Below are 12,998 nucleotides of genomic sequence, written 5' to 3' on the forward strand. Positions count from 1 at the left end.
TATCTTCCTATCGACCCGTCGGCCCGCCTTTTAATTTTAAAAACCCACTTACACGAAATCGGATTTACATCACCCAGCTTCGGAACAAGATGCCAGGTCTCGTTACTGGCTAAACCATCTAACTCTTGCTTCATTGCTTCCATCCACTTAGGATCTCATATAGCTTGTTCTACCGTCTCGGGTTCGGTTTCTTGACTAACAAGTAAGGCGACATTTGCATATTTCGGGTTCGGTTTACTGACCCGATCAGACCTTCGGACAGTTGATACATCACCTTCGGTATTAACTGGTTCGGTTGAGGTGCTGGTTTGACTGTTCGTTTGACTAACTAACGACCCGGTTCGCCATGGATCAGAACGTGACCTGTTTCGTGTTTCTGAAAATTCAGGTTCGGTGTTAATTGTTTGTTCAGATTGTTCTTCTAGGTCGTTGTCACCAACCTGAACCGTAACATACTCATCATACTCTTTTTGTAGGTCATGTGTGTCGGGCAAGACTTCTTTACTTGGTGACCACCATGATGAGTTTTCATCAAATATTACGTCCCGAGACACGTAAATTCGCCCGGTACTCGGCTCATAACATCGCCACCATTTCTTTTCATTATCGTAACCAACAAAAGTACATCTCATTGCCTTTCTTTCCAACTTGTGTCTAAGATGCCCCGGGATGAACACGTAACAAACGCATCCAAAGACTCGAAAATAACTAACATTCGGTCGGATTTTGAACATCTTCTCGTATGGCGGCTCGTAGTCCATTCCTTGTTGTGGCAATAGTTTACTTATAAACGCAGCGGTACTCATCGCCTCCGCCCAAAATCTCCCGGTACATTCTTGTTGTGCATCATGCTTCCGATCATGTCGGTTAGGGTCCGGTTCTTTCTCTCTGAAACCCCGTTTTGCTCGGGAGTATTAGAACACGTTAGTTGGCGTTTAATTCTATTTTCTTTAAGAAACAAAGAAAATTCACAGGATGTATACTCGTCTCCGTTATCGGAACGAAGGCACTCGATGCTTCGTTTTAAGTCTCGTTCAGCTTCCAACTTAAATTCTTTGAAACGTTCAAACGCCTCGGCTTTCTCCTTCATGAAATATACCCACAAATATTTCGAATAATCATCAATAAATAATATCATAAAAATCATACCTTTGACCGTTGGTTGCTTTACCGGACCGAACACATCGGTATGAACGAGTTCAGAGGGGCTTTAGCTCGATAACTAGAGTTCTCAAACGGTTGCTTATGAGCCTTTCCAAACTGACAACCGCCACACACTACATCCGTTTTTACTTCGAGTTCGGGTATTCCCGCCACCAACTTCTTTTTCACGATTAATTGAAGTTTATCGTACCCGACGTGGCTTAAACGTTGGTGCCACAAATCTGCATTTAAATTCCTTTTCACCTTATTCACATACGAAGTCCCGACAGACAATACATAAACCGAGTCTTTCTTTCTCCCTTGAATCACCGGTATGGATTTAGTTTCGAACTTATCGAAAATACTCACCTCGTTTGGCCCGAACAGAACATATCGTCCGGTGTCGGTGATTTGAGGAACCGACAACAGGTTCTTTTTCATGCCAGGAACATGAAACACGTTTTTAAGAACCAAACAACCTTCCTCATAATCTGATGAGATATCAACCTCACCCATATGAGCTATGCCGTGTCGCGAGTCATCGGCTATAACTACCACCTGATTACCCTCGTAATTAACCGGGTTCTTTAACCGCTCCTTTTGACCCGTTAGGTGATTCGAACAACCCGAGTCTACAATCCAATCATTTAACAAATTTAAAGAGGGTTTTACCGTAGCCGTTAACGCATAAACTTCTTCAATTCCGGCATAATGGGCCTCGGCATCCCAAGGCTCTTCAGTTCGATTTTGCGTTGTCGCGGCGTTTCCTTCTTCAGTTGCACTCGCTGTACAATACTTTGCGATGTGTCCTCGCATGCCACAATTATAACACTTAAAAGTTTTAAACGACGGACGTTTACCTTGTTTATTACAGTTCCAATTCTTTCGTTCATCACCACCTTCCTGTTGGTTTTGTTCCTCGGGTTTATTTCCTTTGTTCGATCGATCCCATGGCTTCTTTTTGTTGTAATTGTTGGGTTTGAACTTTCCTTTTCCTTTACCTGCAAACAGTGCTTCGTTTTCTTGTTTTGGTACAGCGGAGACCGACACACCGGCCATCTGTTTAGCTAAGGATTCCTGCCCGGATAACAAATTTTCAAATTCCGAGAGCGACGGTTGGGTCGCCCAACCCTGAACAGCAGCGACAAACGACTGAAATTCCGACCTCAACCCATGAATAATAATCCGTTTCATCCTCGCGTCTCCGATCCTTGATTGCTGATCTAAATCGGCAATCTCGCGACAAAGCGATTTCACTTTATGGAAGTACTTTGGAATCGGCATATCTTTCTGAGTGACCGAAAGCAACTCGTTTTCAAGAAGTTGTAATCGGGTGTCGTTTTTCTTCGTGAATAGTCGTTCAAGAATATCCCATGCATGCTTCGGTGTTTCGGCTTCTTGAAAGTGATCTAACATCTCCTCTTCGACTGTTGTTTTCAACACGAACATTGCTTTCCCAACCTTTACTCGTCACTTCCGACAGCACCTCCGGTGTCGTTTCTTTGTAGTTGCGTAACGGTTCCATTGGTAACCTCCCAAAGGTCCTGACCTTGAAGGTATGACATAACACGTGTCGACCAAGTCCGGTAATTAGTTTGATTCAAACGCTTGATTCCGGCAACAAACGACGTATCAGCCATCGTTTCCTTCTTCGTCGGCTTCTTTTCTTCACCTGTTAGCTTTCGATCTACAGACCCGGATAATCGCCAAAGGCAATCGTCCGTGAGACTAATCTCTTGGCTGGAATTCGATCGGCTAAACTCGATTAACGTACGGACGTTCAGTGACCCGTCTCTGATACCACTTGTTAAACTTAAGCAGCAGGTGGTGAGAACTGATCTTGTATCAACAGAACAAATAAACAGAAGGTTGGCCCGTTTGGTTTTGAATGACTCTTTTCTTAATAAACTGGAATGGAAAACGAATTACAAATAAAAGAAGACTACCAGGGTTTATATAGTAGTACCCTGTACAATATGACTCCTAAACAAACTAGGACACTTTAATAGACTTATAATAAAACAATGAATCCTAAATCGATAAGGACACACTTAACCGGATAAACCAAATAATTAAAAACTGATTTTAATTGTTATCATGATCTCCTCCAGCCTCCCCATGAGATCGAACCGTACCACCCTAAAATATCGCCTCGTTTAACACTGGGGTTATTCATATGAATTTGTTTCGGTTTGTGTGAAATGTTTGGGTCTGTAAAGAACTATTACAACTGATTGGTTTTGCTAAATGCACAACTAAACCGACCCAATCTGTTCGGTTTATCAAACTAACATATTTTACAAACCAGATACTCATTGATCTAATTATGAAGCATCTTCTTATCAGTTTCAAAAATAATATTTTTCTTAATATCATCAAAGTCGCCAAGTCACTGACGTGTTTAACCTTGGCAGCTCTAGAGGAAAGAGTGGACTGGAAGAACTGAGAATACAAGGTTGAGCATTCTAACTTCGTTAAGTTGGTGAGTTTCTAACTTTATGCCTAAATTATGATTTAGTTATTGATTTTATAATAAAGTTTGATTCTTTCATGCTTAATATTAGAATATAAAAAGGTTTGCTTTCGACTGTGGTAATTTGATTGATCCTTTTAAAGTGACATGTTAGAAGTCAAATCTGGTCACAACACAAATTATACAAGGTCTGTTCTCGAAAGGTTACTTAAAGTGATGACTTTAATCATCGATCAGCAGGAAGGGTGGTTTTGGATATTGTATGCAATGAGGGAAAAGCCTTCGAATGACTGTTTTGGATATTGCATGCATTGGGAAAAAGCCTTAGTTGCGCATATTTATTTTGCTCGTTCGTTCTCAATTCTTTATCTATTTTCTCTGTAATGTTCTATATTTGGTGCTCTTAATATAAGCTCATCTAAAACCCACGCAATGCGCGAGTTCTAAATACTAGTTTGTAATTGATTATGTGTATATTTTTTTCCTTCTTTAATTAGCGGTGTATGGATACAATTTATAAATTTACCAGAAACACTTCTTTCTGTTCGTGAATGAATTAACAAAGTAAGAATTTATAGCAAGGGTTTTTAATAGAATCGATTTTGCTATTCAAAAATGGGTTGTGACGGAGCTTGTAGCCTGTAATCGGTTTAATTATCCATTAGTTAAAAGAAACTTTTTGTAAGGTCAATATTTGTGACTTGCGATATCAAATTACGAAACCCATTATTTATTCATGGTCAAGATAATAATTAATGTCGGCGAGAAATCCGAATACGAGACGAGAGCTTTGACACGCGTTTAACTTCAACTGGAATGCTTCTAGAATGTTTTAGTTTAGCTATAAATAGGACATGTTGTCTTTGTTTATGTGTGTGTTTTGATGGTGTTTTCACCCACCCAAGGGGAGCTCACCTTGGGTGGGGTCGGTTTGTTCGTTTAATATTATAATCTTTCAACCGATTACGAGATCGTTCCTATACTTTATATTATCTTTATATTATGTTCGGTCGTATGATTTCACCGCACCCGTCTCGAGCACGGTTATCAAGAACAAAGCCGTTCGTTGTCGGATCCGGTTTCGGGACTTACAATTGGTATCAGAGCGTGTCGAATCTTATGATTCAACTTTGTTCTTAATATTCGGGTTCTATTTCCGCTATTACCTGAACCGAGACGTTAATTCCGTTGAAGATTTGGAAATAAAGTTTGGTGTTTTGGAAATAAAAGTTTGAAGATTTAGGAAAATAAAGTTGCTCGAAGTTCGTCTTGTGTGTAGATCTGGATTCGTAGCCGTTTTTGAGGTTGATGGTTACCGGAATATTACGGTTCCGGTATGGATTTGTTTTTGGGTAAACTGTTTTACAGCTGGTTTCCGGCCAACTCAGGTTCCGAGGTGGATGACTCGGTCAAGCGAGTTGGGGTATGGTCAACGTTCGGTAAATGGTTTGTCGTTGGGAATGACGACAACTACCGGTGTTGGATGAGAAGGCGGTGGTGGCGACAGCTGTTGCTGGTCAGAACAATGGCGATATAAGAAAGGGTTGTAGTGGTGGATTAGTTGGCGGTAGAGGTTTTGATTCAGGTCGTGGCGGGAGCAAAGGCATTGGTTGTGTTGGCCGGAAATTGGATTTTCGGTGGCTGCTGTTGTTACGGCTCGTTTTTCCGATGAAGGAGCCGGTCACCGGTGACCTCTTTGTGTATCATGTGAGTTATAGATGGCAGCTTTTAGAGAAGATGATGACGGTGTTCAGAGAGTGACTGGTCGGAGCAGGCGGTCCGGCATTAGGTAGTCGGTGACATCGGATGTCTAAGACGAAGATCTAGAATGATGGCGGCTGACACTGTTGCTAGGGTTTGGTTCTTTAAACTCCCTGGATATTCTTTTTGCTTTGTTCTAGTTGTTTTGGGCTGGACCAGCTACACAATTAAAATGGGCCTGGTTTTCAATTAAAAATGAAATGGGTTAGCTTGGGATGTTGAGTTTAAACTTTTATTTGGGCCGAGTAAATGGTTTATTGTTCGGTTTGACCAAACTGAAGAAAGTCAAATTTGTTCGGGTTTCGTCTTGTTTAACCGTGTTCAAAGCTTGTTATTTCTAAGGCGTTCGAGAAGTTGGACCCGAATGGTGAACTTCGAACGAATTAATAAGCTTTGTCATTCGATCGTTGAAGCCGGTATTTCGAGAGCGATTTGTGGATATTCGAGCTCATCTCAACCTATATTGCTTAAGATCCGAGAGAATGGATAAGGAAGCTGGAATTTCTTCATGAATGATATAGGTGGATCATACCTTGAGGGGGTGAATTGAAATGAAGAGACATCGATTTATCGGGTGATTTGTGAAGATGCGAGACACGGTGAGACAAAGTTTTGAGATCACAAGTCAAGGGGGTGATTGTAAGGCCAATATTTGTGACTTGCAATATCAAATTACGAAACCCATTATTTATTCATGGTCAAGATAATAATTAATGTCGGCGAGAAATCCGGACACGAGAGAGAGCTTCGACACGCGTTTAACTTCAAATGGAATGCTTCTAGAATGTTTTAATTTAGCTATAAATAGGACATGTTGTCTTTGCTTATGTGTGTGTTTTGATGGTGTTTTCACCCACCCAAGGGGAGCTCATCTTGGGTGGGGTCGGTTCGTTCGTTTAATATTATAATCTTTCAACCGATTACGAGATCGTTCCTATGCTTAATATTATCTTTATATTATGTTCGGTCGTATGATTTCACTGTACCCGTCTCGAGCACGGTTATCAAGAACAAAGCCGTTCGTTGTCGGATCCGGTTTCAGGACCTACAATTCTTATAGGTCCTCTAGATGGATCTCACAACGTAACTCGGATCAATCCGTGTTGTTGGTTAGCGGAAATCACCAACGACACTTGGATGTCGAATCTTAGTTTGTTAAAGTAAAAGAGAGAAAAGAAAGAAGTGGGAGGAGAGAGTTTTATTTCCAAAAAGTTTCTTAAAGTTGTTGGAGTTCTTTGGAGAAATGGGTAAGTGACCCTTTTATAGGGTCCCCATTTCTCCAATACTTACAAAATAAACGTATCGAGTACGTACTACACCGACTAAAAGCAAATTAAAACGACATATACAATCCTAAAAATAATATATAATATTGGCCCTACAATCTTACTCTAGGATTGAGTATGTCGAGGAACCTTCGTCAAGTACTTTGCTTCGTCTTTATTTCTTGAAACTTAGTACTTGTCTTGATCCGGGATCTTGAACCAAATTGGATCTTGGACAAATCTTTATTTTCCGTTCTTATCTTATTTTCTGGGAAGGATCAGCAGCAGCAAATTTTAGAAACATCAGATGCGGGAGGCTCGACATCTAATTTTCTCTTGTTGACTTTCAGATGCGGATTCAATCAGTTCATTTTTAGCTTCAATCACCAACTTTCACGTTCTCGTTTTCTTTTAAGCGCTTCAGCACCTGCAACTCCAAGCAGAATTGCTCTTGATCTACCTGTCCATGTACACCTGCACAAAATTTAGAATGAATAAGATTCATTCACAAACCCTTTCGAGGGTCAAGGAAGAATTCGTTCACATGCCCTCCCAATTTCAGTCCCTCAACTTGTAAATGATGTTTAAGTCCCAGATTTCCAACGAACTTTGCATGAACGACCTTGACAACAAAACACATGATTTTGAATGAAACAAAGTTTAACAAAATATGTACGAACATAATAAAACTTAAAATCTTTTTGGCATTTTCATATATTTTAAAAATAACGAAAATATATACATAACATTTTGAAGTTGAAACTAAAATAAAACAAAATCAAAATAAACAATAAAAGATAGGAGTAAAGATGAAATTAATATTATATATCAATAATATTTACAAAATTTTCTAAATGATTTTAATATTTTTGTGAGAAAGATCACAACATGGAATCATATTGATTTGCAAAGCCCTAGATCGCGTTTCCATTTTGATATTATTATGTCACAATTTCATCACCAACTATAGATATTGTCCGTTTGTTTAACTTAACAAGTGTTTTGATGCCAAAGTGATATGTTTAAAGTACAATTAGGCACGGTGCTTATGTGGTCCCCACTTAATTAGACATGTTACTTATTCCATCATATCTCGGGCTTACTTTGTGTTAACATATCACCTCAACTTAACTTAAATCTTTCTTATTTGATCACAGTACTCTTGTTAACATACTTGACACTTTATGCTTTATTTTTGCACACTTGACTCAATCTAGAAAGATTAAAAGAAAGCAGAAGATTCAGGGCCTTAACAATCAAGTATTGTAAGACTACAAACAGAGAAAGTCCAAGGCTTGAATCAAAATAAATGAAGAAATAAAACAGAAGTTAAAATCCTAAGATACACTCTTTTTCGACTCTTTTTCTTGATTTTTCTTTTGTTTTTTTCTGTTTCTTTTCTTGACTCTTTTTCTTTTCTTTTTCTTTTTCTTTTCTTGACTCAAAGAAAAATTAAAAATTGACACATATTTCATAAGACAACTGTGATCAGGTAAAGAGAGGCTTGGGTATGATATGTATAATTACATTTCTGCCTTCATGAATATGACTTCACGGAATCATGCAACCGCTTCATAATTGTATATCCACTAGTACCGACAAACATTTAGGTTTATATCACCCGACACTTGTTTGTTTGTCAAGCCTATCTACATATCTGTGAGTGATTTTGTAAACTTTTGATCTACTCTTTTCATACGCTAGGATCATTGCATATCAATGTACTATCATTTTTCAATGGTCGGATCAATTTCTCAAAATTTGAAAATTTTAATTATCCGACTCCCTCTAAGAAATAAATGGTTTTCAGGAAAAACAAAAGGATAGATAGGTTGTTTTGATTCAAATTGATCATGCTGAGCGATTCGACCAGAAATTCAAACCTGGCATGATCGATGGCTTTAGTGAAAAGGTCAGCAATGTTGTTGTCAGATAGACTATCTTAAGCATGCATTATCACATTGTATAACAAAGTTGAAGAGATTCAAACCGAGATCCAACAGCTGATGTTGGATCCATCACTTGAGAGAAGCAGTTGGACGAGGTTGGTTTGAGAAACGCTCGAAAAGTTAATGTTGAACCATTTAAACAAGGCTTCCCTTCCATGAAGTTTGTCCTCCCATGTCGCTTATGAAAGACTCGAATCCGCCATCAAATGGTTTAGCATCAAATAGCAAGGGTTCGTCTCCCATCATATGCCGGGTGCAATCACTATCTAAGTACCTAATACTATTGATAGTCCTCCTTGATAATACTATTGATAGTCCTCCTTGATTGACCCTGCATGCACTAAGCGTTCAAATAGACATGGGTTCCCAGGATACTTTTGTCCCGGGAAGATCAACCGTAAATCGACCAAACTTGATTTTATTTCCTGAAAACCATTTATTTCTTAGGTCCCGAAATCGGATCCGACAACGAACGGCATTGTTCTTGATAAACGCTCGAGACAAGTGCGGTGAAACAAACGACCGAACATAAATAATATAACAATAAAATAAAGGAACGATCTGTTATCGGTTGAAAGATTAATAATAAACGCATGAACCGACCCCACCCAAGGTGAGCTCCCCTTGGGTGGGTGATTTCACCTAACAAAACACACATATAAATGCCACAACAAGGTCCTATTTATAGCAAATAGACAAAACTAATCTAGACGACCTATTCCTGTTAAAGTTAAACTCGTGCACTGAAGCTCTCGTCTCGTGCCCGGATTTCTCGCTCACTTTAATTATTAACTTGACCGTAAATATATAACGGGTTTCGTACTTTGATATCGCAAGTCACATTTTTGGCCTTACAATCACCCCCCTTGACTTGTGATCTCAAAGCATCATCGAACCGTGTCTCATATCTTCACATATCACCCGATAAACCGAACCTTATTCGTTTCAATTCACCCCCTCAAGATATGACCCACCTAATTTGTTCATGAAGAAGTTCCCGCTTCTTTATCCATCTCGGATCTTAAGCAATATAGGTTGAGAAGAGCTCGAATATCCACAAATCAATTTCTAATTACCGGATTCAACGATCAAATGAACAAAACTTATTATTTCGTTCGAAGTTCACCTTTCGGATCCAACTTCTCGAACGCCTTAGAAATAACAAGCTTTGAACACGGTCCAATAATGACGAAAACCCGATCCATTTGGACTTTCTTCAGTTTGGTCAATTCGAACAAATAATTATCATTTTCTAGAATTCGTGCTACCCAAGTGTAAAAGTTAACCAGGAGCGGAAAAAAAATCTTTTGAGCCCAACTAAAGAGTAACAGCCCAAAACTTATGGGCAAATACCCTAAATTAGATACAGATCATTATTAAGCCCAAACTCACACCCATGATCCATTAGGCCTATTAAAAAAAATTAGGTAATGTATGCACGACAATACCCTACCATCACCAAACATCAGCAGCCAACATGGGTCCATCTGCCTACAATCCAAGCCATCCACCTTCTACCGTCACCCTAAAGTTACCGGCGACCAGTTCAAGCCGGAAATACATATTTCAGCGGCCTCACCTGCTAATCAATAACCGCCGACGGCACCACCTGCGTCTCTAGATCTGCCAAATTCATGTCTAAGCCCGTTGTTGGAAAGCCGTCACCGTTCATTCCGTCATGGTGGCCGGAAAATCGTGTCGCCACTGTTAGTAACTAGCACCGCCGCCAAGACCATTTTTTCTACACCGCCTCTTACGACCTACAACACCACGGAACACTAGAGGTTACATCGCCGCCACCTGTGGTGGCTGCCGGCCTTCAATCCTTCAACATACAACAGTAAGCGAGCTAGATATGGCGATTTGTTGCTTCAACACACACACAAACACCTACTGTTCCTTGGTGTTCTTCAAAAAAAAACATAATAATCTTCTTAAAACATTAAAACCTACCTCGTAAAAAGCCGCCGTGAATCTGAGTTTACGAACCTAAGATGAACTTCAAGCACGTTTATTTCCCTAAATCTTCAAACTTTATTTCCAAGCACCAAACATTATTTCCAAAACTTCAAGAAATTTAACGTCTCGGTTCGGGTAATCACGGAAATAGAACCCGAATAACAAGAGCAAAGTTGAATCATAAGATTCGACCTGCTCTGATACCAATTGTAGGTCCCGAAACCGGATCTGACAGCGAACGTCTTTGTTCTTGATAAACGCTCGAGACGGGTGCACCGAACATAAATAATATAACAATAAAATAAAGGAACGATCTCGTTATTGGTTGAAAGATTAATAATAAACGCATAAACCGACCCCACCAAAGGTGAGCTCCCCTTGGGTGGGTGATTTCACCTAACAAAACACACATATAAATGCCATAACAAGGTCCTATTTATAGCAAATAGACAAAACTAATCTAGACGACCTATTCCCGTTGAAGTTAAACTCGTGCACTGAAGCTCTCATCTCGTGTCCGGATTTCTGACTCACTTTAATTATTAACTTGACCGTAAATATATAACGGGTTTCGTACTTTGATATCGCAAGACACATTTTATCCTTACACTTTTTAACTTCATTCATTCATATCAAATAATAATATCATACATGTTGTTCAAGCACTAATCACACGGACCCTTTATTTTCAATATTCAAATAATAATATGATTATACTTTACTTGCAACTTAAAAGGTTCATGCTGTTCACCATGGTATTTGCCACATCCTTTATCACCTCCCAAGCACTAATCACATGGCGTTCTTCTGTGAGTGTGCTTCCCACCACAAACCTCAACATATAAGTCCCACCAACTGCGGTGTGAGTCAAGTAAACTCGCCCCGTCGAGTTGACTCGCTCGAGTAGCTTTTTGTTAAGCAAGTCAGTATACCCGGAGTCAAACCCGTTAGAACTGTTTTAACCGAAAACACACCAAGGAAAACCGTCGTGGCACAACAACCTCAAACTTCACATCCAACTTCACTAGCCGATCAAAGGTTATCGCCATCCGGACATCTGACCGAATGTGATTTTGTAAATTTTCAACACCGTAACTACGTAGGATGAACCATAAACGTAGAGACTTGAACCTTCGAGCCGTCCCGATTTGCCAATCCTTGTAACTCACCACCAAGTCTGACTCGCTATGCTCGTTTTTTAAGTACTCGGGATTGGTTCGCATTGCATTCACAATCAAATTAGGGTTTTCCACCCATAAACAACACTCCGCGTAACTGAGTAGCCATTTATGCGGACTCAAACTAAGTGAATCAACTTTCTCAACTCCATCAAGATAATGTCTATACTCGGGACATATACATGCGTTACCACCATAAGCTGCGTCCACATGAACCCACATATTATACTTATTTGTCACGTCAGAAAGTGCGCTAATGGGGTCCACTGCCGTCGTGGAGGTGGTCCCAATTGTAAGGCATAGAAAAAGCGGAACCAACCCTTCTTTCACGTCAGCTTCAATGACTTTTTGAAGGGTTTCAGGATCAAGAGAAAACTCATTCTCCAAACATGTCGGTACCGACCGAATATTCTTAGGATCAATACCGGTTAGCTTGCATACTTTCTTGAACATAACATGAGTTTGATCTGACCCGTACACTACTAACTTTCCAATATGCTCGACTCCAATAGTATTAAGTACACGATCACGAGCTGCAACTAGGGTGCACAAAGTCGACTCGCTTGTGGTGGATTGCAAAACCCCGCCACCCGAACCCGAAAACATGAAGCTTTTTGGGAGACGAAGCATAACCGCGAGCCAATCCATCACCACCATCTCAAGCTCAGTTGCAGCCGGTGAAGCAACCCAATTGAACCCGACAGCATTAAAACACGTGCACAACATTTCACCAACGAATGCGGCTGAGCTCACCGAAGCAGGAAAGTATGCAAAAAAGTTTGGGCTTAGCCAATGTGTCATGCCAGGGATAATATCGTTTTGGACATCTTTTAGGATCGTGTCAAATGATTCGGGTGTGTTGGGTGGGGTTTGGAGCAAGCGGTTTTTGAGGTAGCCGGGTTGAAGTTGGCTAAGAACCGGGTAGGTTTCGATATTTTTGTAGTAGTCAGCAATGACATCGACCGCTTTTTGGGCTTTGGCGCGAAAGTCTTCGGGGTTGAGGTGGTTTAAGTCTTTGGAATCTGACAATTGTGGGAGTGTGATAAAGTGAGAACCAGGGCTTCCCATTTTTTGGGGTTGAATTGGAATTGGCGAATTGGGATGGAGAAATGGTGATGTATTTATAAAGGGAAGGTTACAACAACTTCTTTATGTAGTTATAGTATCAGTTAGGTGAGCATTCGGTATTTAGAACTCATGGTTTTTATGGGCTTTCGACCACTTGGAGGATAGCCTTTCTTGTTAATTAATATCAGTCGTAGTGCCACCA

At 40.1% G+C, this 12,998-nt stretch overlaps 1 pseudogene; it reads right to left on the reverse strand.

Moving 5' to 3' along the window:
- Window positions 1-2,606: 2,606 nt before the first annotated feature.
- LOC143531902 (tryptophan decarboxylase TDC2 pseudogene) lies at window positions 2,607-12,796 on the reverse strand (annotated as a pseudogene).
- Window positions 12,797-12,998: the final 202 nt, after the last annotated feature.

This window comes from Bidens hawaiensis, unplaced genomic scaffold, assembly GCF_021521415.1.
Source record: "Bidens hawaiensis isolate Kalapana, Puna unplaced genomic scaffold, B.hawaiensis_p1.1 tig00009285_1, whole genome shotgun sequence".
Classification (NCBI taxonomy): domain Eukaryota; kingdom Viridiplantae; phylum Streptophyta; class Magnoliopsida; order Asterales; family Asteraceae; genus Bidens; species Bidens hawaiensis.